This window comes from Hibiscus syriacus, unplaced genomic scaffold (assembly GCF_006381635.1).
Source record: "Hibiscus syriacus cultivar Baekdansim isolate YM2019G1 unplaced genomic scaffold, ASM638163v2 tig00110480_pilon, whole genome shotgun sequence".
Classification (NCBI taxonomy): domain Eukaryota; kingdom Viridiplantae; phylum Streptophyta; class Magnoliopsida; order Malvales; family Malvaceae; genus Hibiscus; species Hibiscus syriacus.
Window position 1 is genome coordinate 299,224 of NW_024062756.1, and position 13,306 is coordinate 312,529.

At 30.2% G+C, this 13,306-nt stretch overlaps 1 pseudogene; it reads right to left on the reverse strand.

Moving 5' to 3' along the window:
• Nucleotides 1–4,390: 4,390 nt before the first annotated feature.
• Nucleotides 4,391–5,975, reverse strand: LOC120128416 (annotated as a pseudogene).
• Nucleotides 5,976–13,306: the final 7,331 nt, after the last annotated feature.

Here is a 13,306-nt window from a genome sequence, read left to right on the forward strand (position 1 = left end):
GAATAACATATATATATATATATATATATGAGTTATAATTATTTTAGTTTTACACATATTTAGAACATTTAAATGAATAAAAATAAATTACTAAGATTAACTTCTTATTTTTTCCCATTAAATAACTTTTCATTTTCTATTATTAATTTGGTAATTATTTTCATTCGTCTAAAATATTAAATATGTGTAAAACTAAAAAAAATTAAAAATAATTCATCTTTTATATAAAAAAACTTCTTATTTATTAGTATTATTGATTTTATCTATTTATTTTTATTAATTCAATGGGAAGATAAGGATACGAAGTGGAATACACATGGCATTTAAAATGCAGAAGAGATGCCTTTCATCGTTGGCGCATCTCGTCCCAAGGGTAGTTGTTTTTTGTTTTTATTCTCGAAAAATGCACAATCAAACCTTACATTTTTGCGCCGACAAGATAGTGCTTGTTTATATATTACGTTAGAATATAAATTTTTGAGTAAATTATGTATTTAGTGATTATGATTCTGTTTTCATCATTCAATTATTAATTTTTTTTAATTATACATAGAATTACGATTTTGATTTTTTTATCATCTACGATAAATAATTAAAGGTAAACTACACAGATCATCATTGTCATTGTACTTAATTTTTTTAAATTTAATAACTTAACTTTTGATTATTGAAATTTTTTAATCACTCTATATTTTTTCCCTTAATTATGTGATGGCATGGTATTTTTATTAATTTTTAAACTAATTAGTATTTTATTAATATTAATTTTATATATTTCTCATTCTCTACAACCCGCTCATCTTCCTCACCCATTTGTTCTCGTACTTCACCTCTCATTTGATGTTCACCAACCTCGGCACCCAGAGGCATTGTTGGATCTTGTCCAAACCTTGCGAAGAATTCTCCACAGCGGTGACATGGGTATCCATGGCAGCGCAACTTCATAGTGTTGGCTCGCTCGAACAACATCCACAATGGTTCGTTTAGATAAGTTGAGGTGGCTTTTCGTGTTTGGAAATTCCAAAGCGGCCTCGAGACTGAGTCATACTTATCATCACCACCATCGCTTGAAGTTGTATGCTACTATTGTTACAATAATCCATGGCAAAAAGCTTCGATTATAATTTCTTTGAAAAGGTAACAAGAAAACGTTGTCGGTGGTGGGGTAGCCATTGGACAAGAGAAAAGAGGTGGTGGTGGCCGGCTACGCAACCCCATCTTCTTGCGCCATTGATTCCAAACAGGGGTGTGACTGAGCAAGCGTATAGTGCGCGACGGCGCAGAGTCTCAAAAAATAAGAGCCTCGAAATAGAGTATATCTATCAATTGTTGTTATTAAGAAGCAGAAAAATATATATAGAGAAGTGGTTAGATCATTGGGATCATGACTTTGTTGAACTTAAGTTCAAATCTCATTAACAAGCAAATTTATTTTTGGAAAAATCAAATTTGCACATGATCCCCGAAATAGAGTATATCTATCAGTTTTTTAAGTTAATGAAATTAATCATTTATTATTTCAGAAAAATAAGTTCGAGATCTAAAGATTCATTTACAAGAATTTGCACATGGTCTCCAACAATCTAGCCATGTCCCTGATTCCAAACCCTAATTACCTTAATTTGTCATTGGTTTGGTCTCGAAGGGGACAATGGCTACGACCTGCCATTTTGAGAGCCTCCGATGGGTTTGTTTTTGCTGGGTCGTTGATGATGGGTGTCATGTCAGTTAAAGATGATGTCAAAGTTATGATTGTTTTCAATTCTTTCGGTTTGGTCGCCGATGCTTGTAGCATGGTAATCAGGGAGCTTGTATCCGTATGCACCAAAAGGGTTGTGGATGTATGATGAGAAACTACCGAATCATGTACAAGTTGAGATGGCATCGACTTTGGCTTTCTTCATCAGTGCGGTGATTCCGCTATTGGTTGCTACTTTTATAAGACATCATAAGGTAAAGATTGTGGTGGTGGTGTTCAGAATGGTGGGTGCTTCGGTTGAAAGATCCTTTCTTAAAAAGTCAAAGAAGTTGTTAAAATTGAGTTCATATCATCACTTTGTTAATAAATTAACATAGGAATGATTAAAAAAGTTTAATACATAAAGTTCAGTTATTAAATTGAAAAAATTTAAACTTGAGTGACCAAAATAGGAATAGGAAAAAGTTGAGTGATAATATATGTAGTTTACCTAAAAATTAATGATGATTCTGACGTGTCACTATAAGATAATGTCACATTATCATAGAAAAAAAACACAACGCCAACATTTATGTTTATTTTTAACGATAGGTGATCAAAACGTAATATTGGGTATTATTTTGAAAAAAATATTGGTTGGGTAACCAAAACAAATCCAAAGTGATAATTGAATGAATAAACACGATGTTTACCCTATTTTATAAAAAAAAATCATGTAAAGTATCATGCTATTCTTTTCTTCTTCTTCTTTTTAATGAGGCCAAAGGCCATTACATCAGGAAATTAAAACAAATGTGGAGAACTCTTATCGGTCCTTTAAAAAACTATAATGAATCTGATGCTGCATGTCTGAGAAGATGTAGGTAGAATCATCGTCGTTAGCATAAACTTTAGTAAGGGTGTCGGCGACAGAGTTTGTTTTGCGACGAATTAAAAGAAACTCCACCATCCAAGGTTTTAAGGTCAAACGAAAGATGAAACGAACAAGATTGAACGAGCTAGAATAGGCAGAAGGCGATGTAACCAACTTATACGATTTAGCATTATCAATCTGACATTGAATTCGTTAGATACCGTTAGACCAAGCAAGAGTGAGCCCCTCATAGATGCCCTGTAGTTCTGCTTGGATCCCAAGCTTCTTATTAAAACTATCATGTTATTGTTGTTGAAATTTTTATACTTTAATTAAAATATTTTTTGAATGTTGAAGTTTAAATTTAATTTTTTTTAAATTAAACATTAAATTAAGTTAAAATATAAGAATTTATTAAATTAACAAAAAGATATAAACATTCAAAATTAAATTTAAGCCTAAAGGCAAATTTAATACGTAAGAAGCGTTTTTAGGTTCGAAAATATCCTTTTAGGTAAATTATAAAATTAATCACTTTAATTTAAGTTTTATACACTTTCTTTTGTTGAATTGAAAAAAAATATAATATTTGATAATTTTCGTTTTCATTTAATTAAGACGTGGCCACTTAGGATTAAGTAACGTTAGAGCTTTAACGGATTATTGACGTGACATAGTGAATATATAAAATTAAAAAGAGTAAAGTACATAAATAGTCACTAATTTTTGAGTAAGTTTTCGTTTTTCTCATTTACGTTTCGAAAATAATAAAATTGGTCTCTAATGTTATCAAATGATTACTCCTCCATTTATCAAATGATTACTCCTCCATTATCCCCGTTAATTGAAGACGTAGCAACGCTAATAAAAAATAATATTTACTTTTACTTCTAAACTATTATTAGAACATCAAATAAGTAATTGAACAACGATTTTTATATCTAATTTACTCAAAAAGTTTTCTTATTTCCAATTTTTTTCCAATGTAATATCATACTTTAGCCCATGTATGAATTCCGTATGGATGAAGGAAAAAATAGATAAGCCAACAGCTAGATAGTTGCCATTGCCCATTGCGCGATCCTTCGATTCTTCAATTACACAGTATAGCTTATATATAATAGTATCATCCTGTTCATAAAACACTTGCCTAATAAAAACCCTAATAGCTTAACGGATAAACGCCCAAACTAAATTTAATGTTTATTCTTAGGGAATGGAATCAAGGATGTCCGGAAGGTGTATTTTTTTTAAAAAAAAAATAAATTTTTATTAATAAATTAATTGTATATTTTATAACTTTATAATTACATTTCTTTTAAATTTTTAATTTAACTTTTAATATATATTTTTAATTCTTGCGTCACCGACTCCATGTTTTTTCTAACTCGCATGTGGATTTTGTACTTTCATGTTTGACAAATATATTGTTGGAGAATGGTTCAAATTTCAAATGATGGACGAAAGGGTGAACATGTACGAGATTTCCAGCGAAAGTCCTCTTTGAAAATAAATTTAAATTTTAGAAGTGATATTATTTGATAGTCACGAATTATAAATATTAATATTAATGTTAAAACGAATACGTAGGATCGAAAGGTCGCTAATCAACCAAAACAAAACACATTAATGGGAAACATATCGACAAAGATGAGGGTTTACTTTAAATTTCACTGCAACAAAAATTACAGTTTTTGTGCTTTAATATCTGTAAATAATTTGTGGTAAACACACACACAGACAAAAATTTTAAAAAATAAAATTATAAGTTTTTCAAATTAAAAAAATGAAAAAAAATTATACAAAAACGTTAAAGAAAATGATATATTGTTTTATGGTTATGGACCACGAACAGCAAGACAGAAGCAACCCGGTGAACGGTCTTCCGGTATCATCCCTCCCCCTTTGCTTGTATAACTGCTTCCAGCATCGTCACTACCTCCTCCATCTCGGGACGGTTCTTTGGGTTTGCGTCCCAGCATTTTCGCATGATGTTCGCTAATGAACTCGGGCAGCACCGTGGGATCTCGGTCGTAAGTTCTGCCGATAGAATGCCGAGTTTAAGTCACAACACATATAATAACAATAGCATAACGAGCAAACTAACCTCTCGAACAACTGCGGATGATATCTCGATGAAGCTGAGATCCGGATAAGGCATGTCGCAGCAATAAATTTCCACAAGCAAATGCCGAAGCTGTAGACATCGCACTTCCGGTTGTAGGGCTTTCCACTAAGAACCTATCGTAATTTTCCGACCATGTTACTCGGACTCGAGCCAATGATACGTAAATGAATGGAACGGATGCTTACCTCTGGGGCCATGTATCCAAGAGTTCCGGTTTCACCAGTCATCTCACATGGATTCCAAGCTTCGACACGAGCAACTCCAAAATCGGCAATCTTGACGTTTTTGTGAGCATCCAGTAACAGGTTTTCCGTCTTGACATCGCGGTGTACGATCTTTTTCGAGTGGAGGTAGCTGAGACTGTGTCGAATTCGGAAAGAAGTACGATCATTGCCAAAGTTCTATGTACGAACTCTTAAAAACAGAGGAAACAGGGCATTATCTTACCCTCTAGAGAGGTCCAAAGCAAGTTGGACGACGACCTTCAACGCGAGTTTCTTCCGCCTATTCCTTATCAAGTACTGCTTCAAAGTCCCACCCGGGAGATACTCGACGACGACACAACATGCTCTAGAAGGAAGGGAATTGCGACCGTCGGCCGACGGATATTTCAAAGGAATCTTAAGGTTTGAAGTTCCCATTGAGGCTCCAACAAACTGTACCAATGCCAGTACGTACATTAAGGCTTATGCCAACAAGTAAACATGCAAAGTAGAAGAAAATTTCGGTACCTTCGTAACATTATGATGGTTAAGCTTATGCCAAACTGCGACCTCTTGCTTAAACGACGCTCGCATCGCCGCGGTTTCGGATGCGCCGCCGCCACTCCAGTCCAACACCTTGACTACAACATTCAACATTGCAATGCAGTAGCCAGTAAGACTAGAATCCTCATTGTACGTGCTTCAAAAAGAGATGGTGAAAGTATACCTGCAACATCGTTGTTATCGTACGTCGCACGGTAGACGGTGCCGTAGGTGCCACGAGCAACGACGTATCGCAACTCCAACTTAGCTAAATCAATTTCCCATTCGTCGGCAGGCTTATGTTCGTCGACGTTTTTGGTCCAAACCGAGTTGAGATGCTTCTCAAGCTGCATGTCTAGGGTTTTTAAATCAATTTTATCAGCTCTGAAAATCATATCTTTGGCATTAATGCCTGAAGCTTTCAACTTTGGATTTTCATCTGAAATGATAACACCACCATCTTCCTCTCCAAGTTTCAAACCCATACCCATTGCACAACAAAATCACAGGTAAAATATACACACCAAAAAAAAAGAAAAAAAATGGTAACACAAGAAGTATGGAATGGAGCAGGAAGGATGGTGGTGGCGACTCTGAAAATTGATTCTTTTTTTTAAAGGTGAATTTGAAGAATTAAAATGGAAAACGGGAGAAATAGGGGAAATATTCTATTTTTGCTGCTAAAAAAAGAGATATTTCAATGGAAGAGATTAATAAAAGGAGGAAAGTTATTTTATTTAAAGAAAAGGCATGTTGTTTTTTTAAGTAAATTTTCAATAATACGACAATCATAAAGTTTTAATATTAGGATAATTTATATATTTTTAGGTTTAGGGTTTAAGTAGACTTTGACTTTGATGTTTTATTTGATACAAGTTATTTTAATTTAACTTGATTAGATATTTAATTGTAGATTTTCGTTATATAAATTAACATTTCAACTAATAATATCAAAGTTTAAAATTATTTGATATATTATCTATTGATAATGTGAATTTCACAAACAACACTAGAAATAAAAGTAGGTGCCACAAATAGCGTCGTACTTTTGTTTGTGGAATTTTTTATTTTTATTTTTTAAAATTTTCTAAAATAATTAAAAATATCTATTTAGAATCATTTTAATCATTAACAACATATTTTCTAAACGTAACTGTTTGAATTTAAAATCCTTAAAAATTTCATTTTTCATTAACAGTGTACATTATAATAATCCTAAAGTTTATAGTGGAATAAAAACTTATATACTTGGGCCAAATAAAAAACCCAGAATCAAATTCAATGTTTAGCTTGGATGGTATTTTTTAAAACGTACAAAAGATATGAGTTTAAGCATCTTTAAACATGAATTATCCCCCGATTTATGGAAAAAATCATCTAATTTAGAAATTTATTTTTAAACATCAAATGGTTTTAACAGTAGAAGAGAATATTGTTCTCATGAAATATTTTAAATTTGAATAATTATAATTGCAGAGCGTGTATGCATTGTCAGTTGATTAATAAAGTTATGAGCATATATTACCTTGCAATCACCGCAAATTATTGAAAAATATATATCTCATTACTTTTATATTATTTTTTTCTGTGAATATCTTCTAATTTTCTGTTATTAATTTCATTCGTCAAACAATCTTAAAAATATGTAAAACTAAAAAAAATTACATTATATATTCGGATTCTATTTTACTGATCATTATTATTATTGTTGTTATTATTATTATGTTAAATTGGAGAGATCTAAACTAGTTGAACCGTGGGCTCAGACTAGAAATTGGATCAACAATATGATTTGTGGTCCAATATTTTACTACCTTTAATGTCATCTAGTTAAATAATATTAATTTAAAATTAATTTTAAAATATTTTTTCTAAATTTTTAATTAATATTATAAAACCATTATTTCAAAAAAAACACCACTTGTTTTAAAAATTACTCTTTATCTAAATTATATACATTTCCTGCCTGTTTAGGTTAGATAGATATGTGCACGAAGTCAACTATATTAAATGTAACATGCTCTATCTTTCTACATGTTTAGGTTCAGTGGTTAGGATTAATACTTGTATATATATTTCAAATTTTCAAAAATATAAAGTTAAATATAGGAAACATTGCACAAATCAATTTACTTTTGTGGTTAAAGAAATTATTGTTGTTCCTAGAGGTTAACGGTTTAAGCACCGATGGCGATAAGGGTGACTATAATTAAAATCACTTTTCTATTTACATCAAAAGAGCAAATAATTTTTTATTAGTATGAGATGATTATAATATATTATTTATTCAGAATTTTCTTAGTCAACTGACAATAGACGCATACACACTATGTAGACGTAGCTGTTCGAATAAGTAATATGTAAGGAGAACAACACTCCCTTTTACCATTAAATTCTCTCAATAGATTCAAAGAAATAAATCATCTTAAACTACCCACACTCATGTTATCCATCAACACTTATGACATGGAATTGATGAACTGTTTCCCAATGAAAAAAAGGAGTGGCCTTGTGTGCTTGTCAAATGGGAAAAATCAACAAACAAAATAACATAAAAAAATCACCTTAACACATAACAAAATAAACCCTAAAAAGCATAAAAAGATAGTTCCCAAAATCCCATAAAAAAAATCAAGAGTTCATAACATTAACCCACCAAACAAATAGGATCTAGCAATAACCTGTAAGAAATAATTCGTCCAGACATGGCATGGATCATTTTCAGAAGGAATTAACAGCCGACTTTTCCTATGTTCACTTAAGAATCCACTGATTAATTAATTTTTAATTTAATCCTAAGTAATTTAGTCAGCTAATTAAAGTCTTTAATTATTCCATGAACACACAGTCTGACATTCAGAGATAGACTTCCAACACTTTTGCTTATTTCTAGGTTTCAAAGATACATATGCAGAAGGACTAGAAATTGTTTATTTTATATATTTTATAATATATTATATAATAGTATAATCATATTCATCGTTTACGTAAAAAAATTAATCTATTTATGTATAATATGTTGATTGAATTTTTGTAAACAAACAAATAATTTTAATTTACTTAAAGTTACTTTTGTTTAGTTTAAATTCAAAAAGAGTAAAAGATATAAATATATTTATAATTATATGCTTTTTTTAGTTTAATTTTACTTACCAAAAATATGTGGAATATATTATTTTAAAATAAATTACATTTTTAAATAAAAGTGAGATTTTTAAACGGAAGTAGTATTTAAAAGAGTTGTTTATATTATTTATAATATCCTTAATTGAGTTAATTTATTGGTGTCATTGACGACTGATCTTGATTTTATTGGAGATGTGTTTCACTCTAGTGATGATAGTTGAATTGTTAGATTTCAGAAAGTTATCAGTGTCATCACAACTCTTCAAGTTGAGTTGTGGAGTCTCTACATTGGTCTTCAAGTGATATGAACCCAAGATATTGAATGACTCTAAGTGCAATCAGACTGTACGGAAGTCATGAAGTTAGTCTTTGTCACGAGCACAGACCATCTCCCTTTGGGCAAAATCATATATGTTATTCGAAATCAAACATGGTTTATAGAGTTTCTTTGGATTTAAAGAGAATCCAACATGTTGATCGATCCACTGGCGAAGATGTCCACTCTTGACCACTATCAAATTTCATTGTTTGATTTTATAACGTCCAACATCTAACCATTTGTTTCAAGAGATATATAAAAAAAAATTGTATTATATAAAAATACCTAATTAAATCATTAGCTTAAATTCACTTTCCAACTCGAAAGAAAATCAATACATCACAATGGTATATTTTTTCTTTTTATACTTTATAGAAACCGACTAAAAATAACATAATTAAACATTAAACTGGTGTATATAATCTCTTTAGCAGTCCATCTATAATCATTATTGTTTAATCTATGGGGGAAAATGGATGTGTCAATATATAATTATTTAAAATATTTACATTTATTTTAAAAATTTTGATTGAATTAATATCACGAGTTAATTGAATGTGAACTCAATTAAAAAATATTATTATGTTTTCCTTTAAATAATAACTATTATTGTTATTAAGAAGTTTTTTATTTTTATATTTTTATACAATCTTCCATAAAATAACTAAAAATACCTATACAAAATTAAACATGAAATTGATAAATTCATTTACAAATCCTTTACTTATAAGTAGTGATGGCAAACGGGTACAGTTTCGTGGATTCCGCACCGCATCCGCTTCAATTGGAGCGGGGATGGGTATAATTTTAGCGGGTAGTGGGCGGGTGTGGATTTATAAAGTGGTACTTGTCGTGGGTGGTGGGCGGGTAATGGGTTTGAGACATTACCCGCCCCGCATCCGCCTGCCCAGCTAAATATCTATTAAATTTTGAACCATTATGAATTTAGGTGTAATTTTAGAGACTAATTTATAAATTTTAATATTGTATAATATATAACATATAATTTAACCAAATATTAAGGATATTTAGTCTTTAATCTGATCTTTAATTAGAGAAATATTCGGCTCTTTGATTAAACTCATAATCCCACTAACCACGTCACTTTCCATGTTCTTTAGCCCATGCTGCCCATCTAAACACAAATTAGCCGTACTATATGCATTAACATCAAAAGCAGCAGTTTTCATGTTCTTTAGTCCCTCAAAACCCATATTAGGCGCACTATGAGCATTAACATCGAAAGCAACTCAACAATCTAGCTCGACGACTACATGCTCCCTACAATTTGTTTTCATAACATTCGTAGAGCCACTTCTCTGATAAATTGAAGCATGTGTTGCTACCCCATCACGAACTGTCTAGGAACCAACTCCAACATCCCATTAGTTTGTTGTCAGGCGGGTCTAGATGGATATGTCGCTAGTTGGTAGTGGATGTGGGAATGGATTTGAAAATGTACCCGCGTGAGTGGGTGTGGATTTGAAAATTTGTACCCATCATGAGTGGTGGGCGGGTGCTGAATTGAAAAATATTAGACGAGTATGAGGATGGGGGAAAGGGTATCCGCATCCGACCTGCCCGTTTGTCATCCCTACTTATAAGTTGAATATATATATATATATATATATATATATATATATATATATATATATATATAATATATATATATATATATATAAATAAAGCTTTTTTCATTCGTATGGCAAAATCTAGTATTATTTAAAACTTAAAAATAAGATAAAATGTTATAATTAGTACAAGTTACCATTTATTTATTTATTTTCTAAAAATTAGTGATATATTGTCTCGGTTGTTGATGTGGCACGTGCTAAAAGCAGGCATGGCTAAGTCGACACAATGATTTTGGCATGAAGTTTGATAGCAAGGAATTCTGGGTGAATTGGGAAAGAATTATCATTATTGCTGTAATTTTAGATCTTACTTTAAATTTAATTCACTTATTATTTGTAATAAAATATATTTTTTTAAAATATATCCCCAGTGTTAGGGTTAAGTACCCTTGTGAAGGTCACCCCTTCCCTCATCCCCAGGTCATTCTAGTCCACTAATGTCTCTACAAAAGCTTTGGAAAAGTACCCAAAAAAGGTTGACTTTGATGAAAATGAGAAATAGGATTCTTTTGTCCCAAACTTTAACTTTAACCTCTTGTGGTGCATCATTGTAGATGAAATCTGGACTTAATAGTAATTTTGAAGAAGAGTGTGAAATTTAAATTTGAATTTTATTATATATAAATTAAATACGGATATTTTATTTAAATTTATGCTGACTTAATTTTTATCATATGTACATTCAATCTTAAATTTTAGTCGGACTATATTTTGACTATTAGTCTACTCATGTATTTGCATGATTGATTCTGAAAATGATTATTCGAAGGTATTGTTTGTAATTACAATTAAAAGTATATTTAAAATAGTTCTATCACTTAAAATGGTGGATCAAAACCATACAGATATTAATTATCATGACAAGTTAATTATTTGATGCGAAACCCTAAATCCTAAAATAATGATATTGTGAAACATAAATTGACGAAGATGTGAATGCTCAATCAACCTTAAAATGTGTCGTGGTTGATGTTTCATAGTAAACAAATACTAGACTCCATGAATTTGTTTTGATTTGGGATGGATGTATAATTTTATGTTACGGACGAATTTCTAAAATTTTAATAGATGGTGAACTTATAAAAATTAAAGAGGCAAAAATCATATTTTCAATAGAAAATATATAGAAATTTTTTAAAATATATGATAATTTTAAATTTTCAGGAGGACAACTGCCCCCAGCTTCTCCCTCAATCCATCCCTAATTTAATTGATTGATATAATAATTTTTAGAAATTAAATACATTTAATTTCAGATTTTTAATATGTGTTTTCTTTTGTATTATATTAAAAATATATGATTTTGGTGAATAGTGTTTAAAATTACAGGTTGGGATTAATTAAATTGTTATTTATAATGGTATTTGTATATGAACACAATGGCTAATGGTTATTTTGATGACTTCTAGTATGTTAAAAAAAATAAAATAATGCTTCACCAATAGCAAAATCCATGTAAATTATAAAGTACCATGACGTGGAAATTAAGGTTTGTTATTGATAATGGAGCTCCTTGTCATGACTAAACTTATTATTATTTTTATATAACGATCTATATTTAATTTGTTAATTGATTAATTCAAATTGAATATTATAAAAATATGTTATGAGTTAATCCTCTTAACTCAAATCTTACTGGTAACGTCTAAAGTTTCATTATGTTAAATCAACCGGTAATTAGTACACTTGTAATGTTTCATTCTATATATTTCAATTTTATAGTTTGATTAAGTTTTATATATATTTGATTCCAGTTATGATACTTATTTTGATGAATTTATACAAAACTTGTTTAATGCTATTTTATTTTTATTTTATCATATTCAAACTCGAGAAAGGGTGGTTTCAGGGAACATATAGCAAATTTAACCCCTTCCTTAGGGGTAAGTGTTCGACTGAGTCGAATCAAGTAAAAAAATATTGGGTTATTCGAGTTGACAAGTCCTACTTTATAATTCGAAGTTAAATTCAAATTTTTTCGAGTATAGTTAAATTTTCGTGTATATGTTTAAATTTAATTATAAATATTTATAATATTATGATTTTATTTGACTCAAATTTAAATATTTTTTATAACCGTATACAACACATATATATATATATATATATTCATATTTTTCTCATATGTGACATACATATATCATATAGATTCGAGGGACTCGACTCAAACTTAAAAATCAATCCATTATTTACTAAAATTTTTGAGTTATTCGAGTTGTATTTTACAACTTGATTTGATCTTGAAATTTTTTCGAGTCGAATTTATGAGATTACAACTCGAAGTCAATTCGAGTATAGTTTTTCTCGAGTCGAGACAAGTCGAAAAAATATTTTTTTGAATTTAGTCGTATTTACGAAATTACAACTTGAAATTAATTCGAGTTGAGAGTTTTGAGTCGAATCAAGTCCAAAAAATCGATTTTTCGAGTCGAAACGAGTTTTGCTCACCCTATCCTCCCTCCCTCACAAATAGGATTTTTTTTATTTCCTTTATAATTCCCGATGTTATTAATACAATGGAAAAATTGTACTTTACTCCCTAAAATAGATTACAGATTCCGTTTCTGACTTAACATTTATTTTAAAAACATCAAACTATTTATCATTCGATCACACTTAAACAATTTGATATTTATTTTAGGATAATGTACATAAATGGTCCTCGACATAAGGACATTGTTTTGTTAAGTCCCTAACTATTAAAAGTTACAAAATGATCCCTTGATTATAGGGTATTACTTTGTTGAGTCCCATGACTATTAGAAGTTACAAAATGGTCACTTGACTATTCATATATTCCA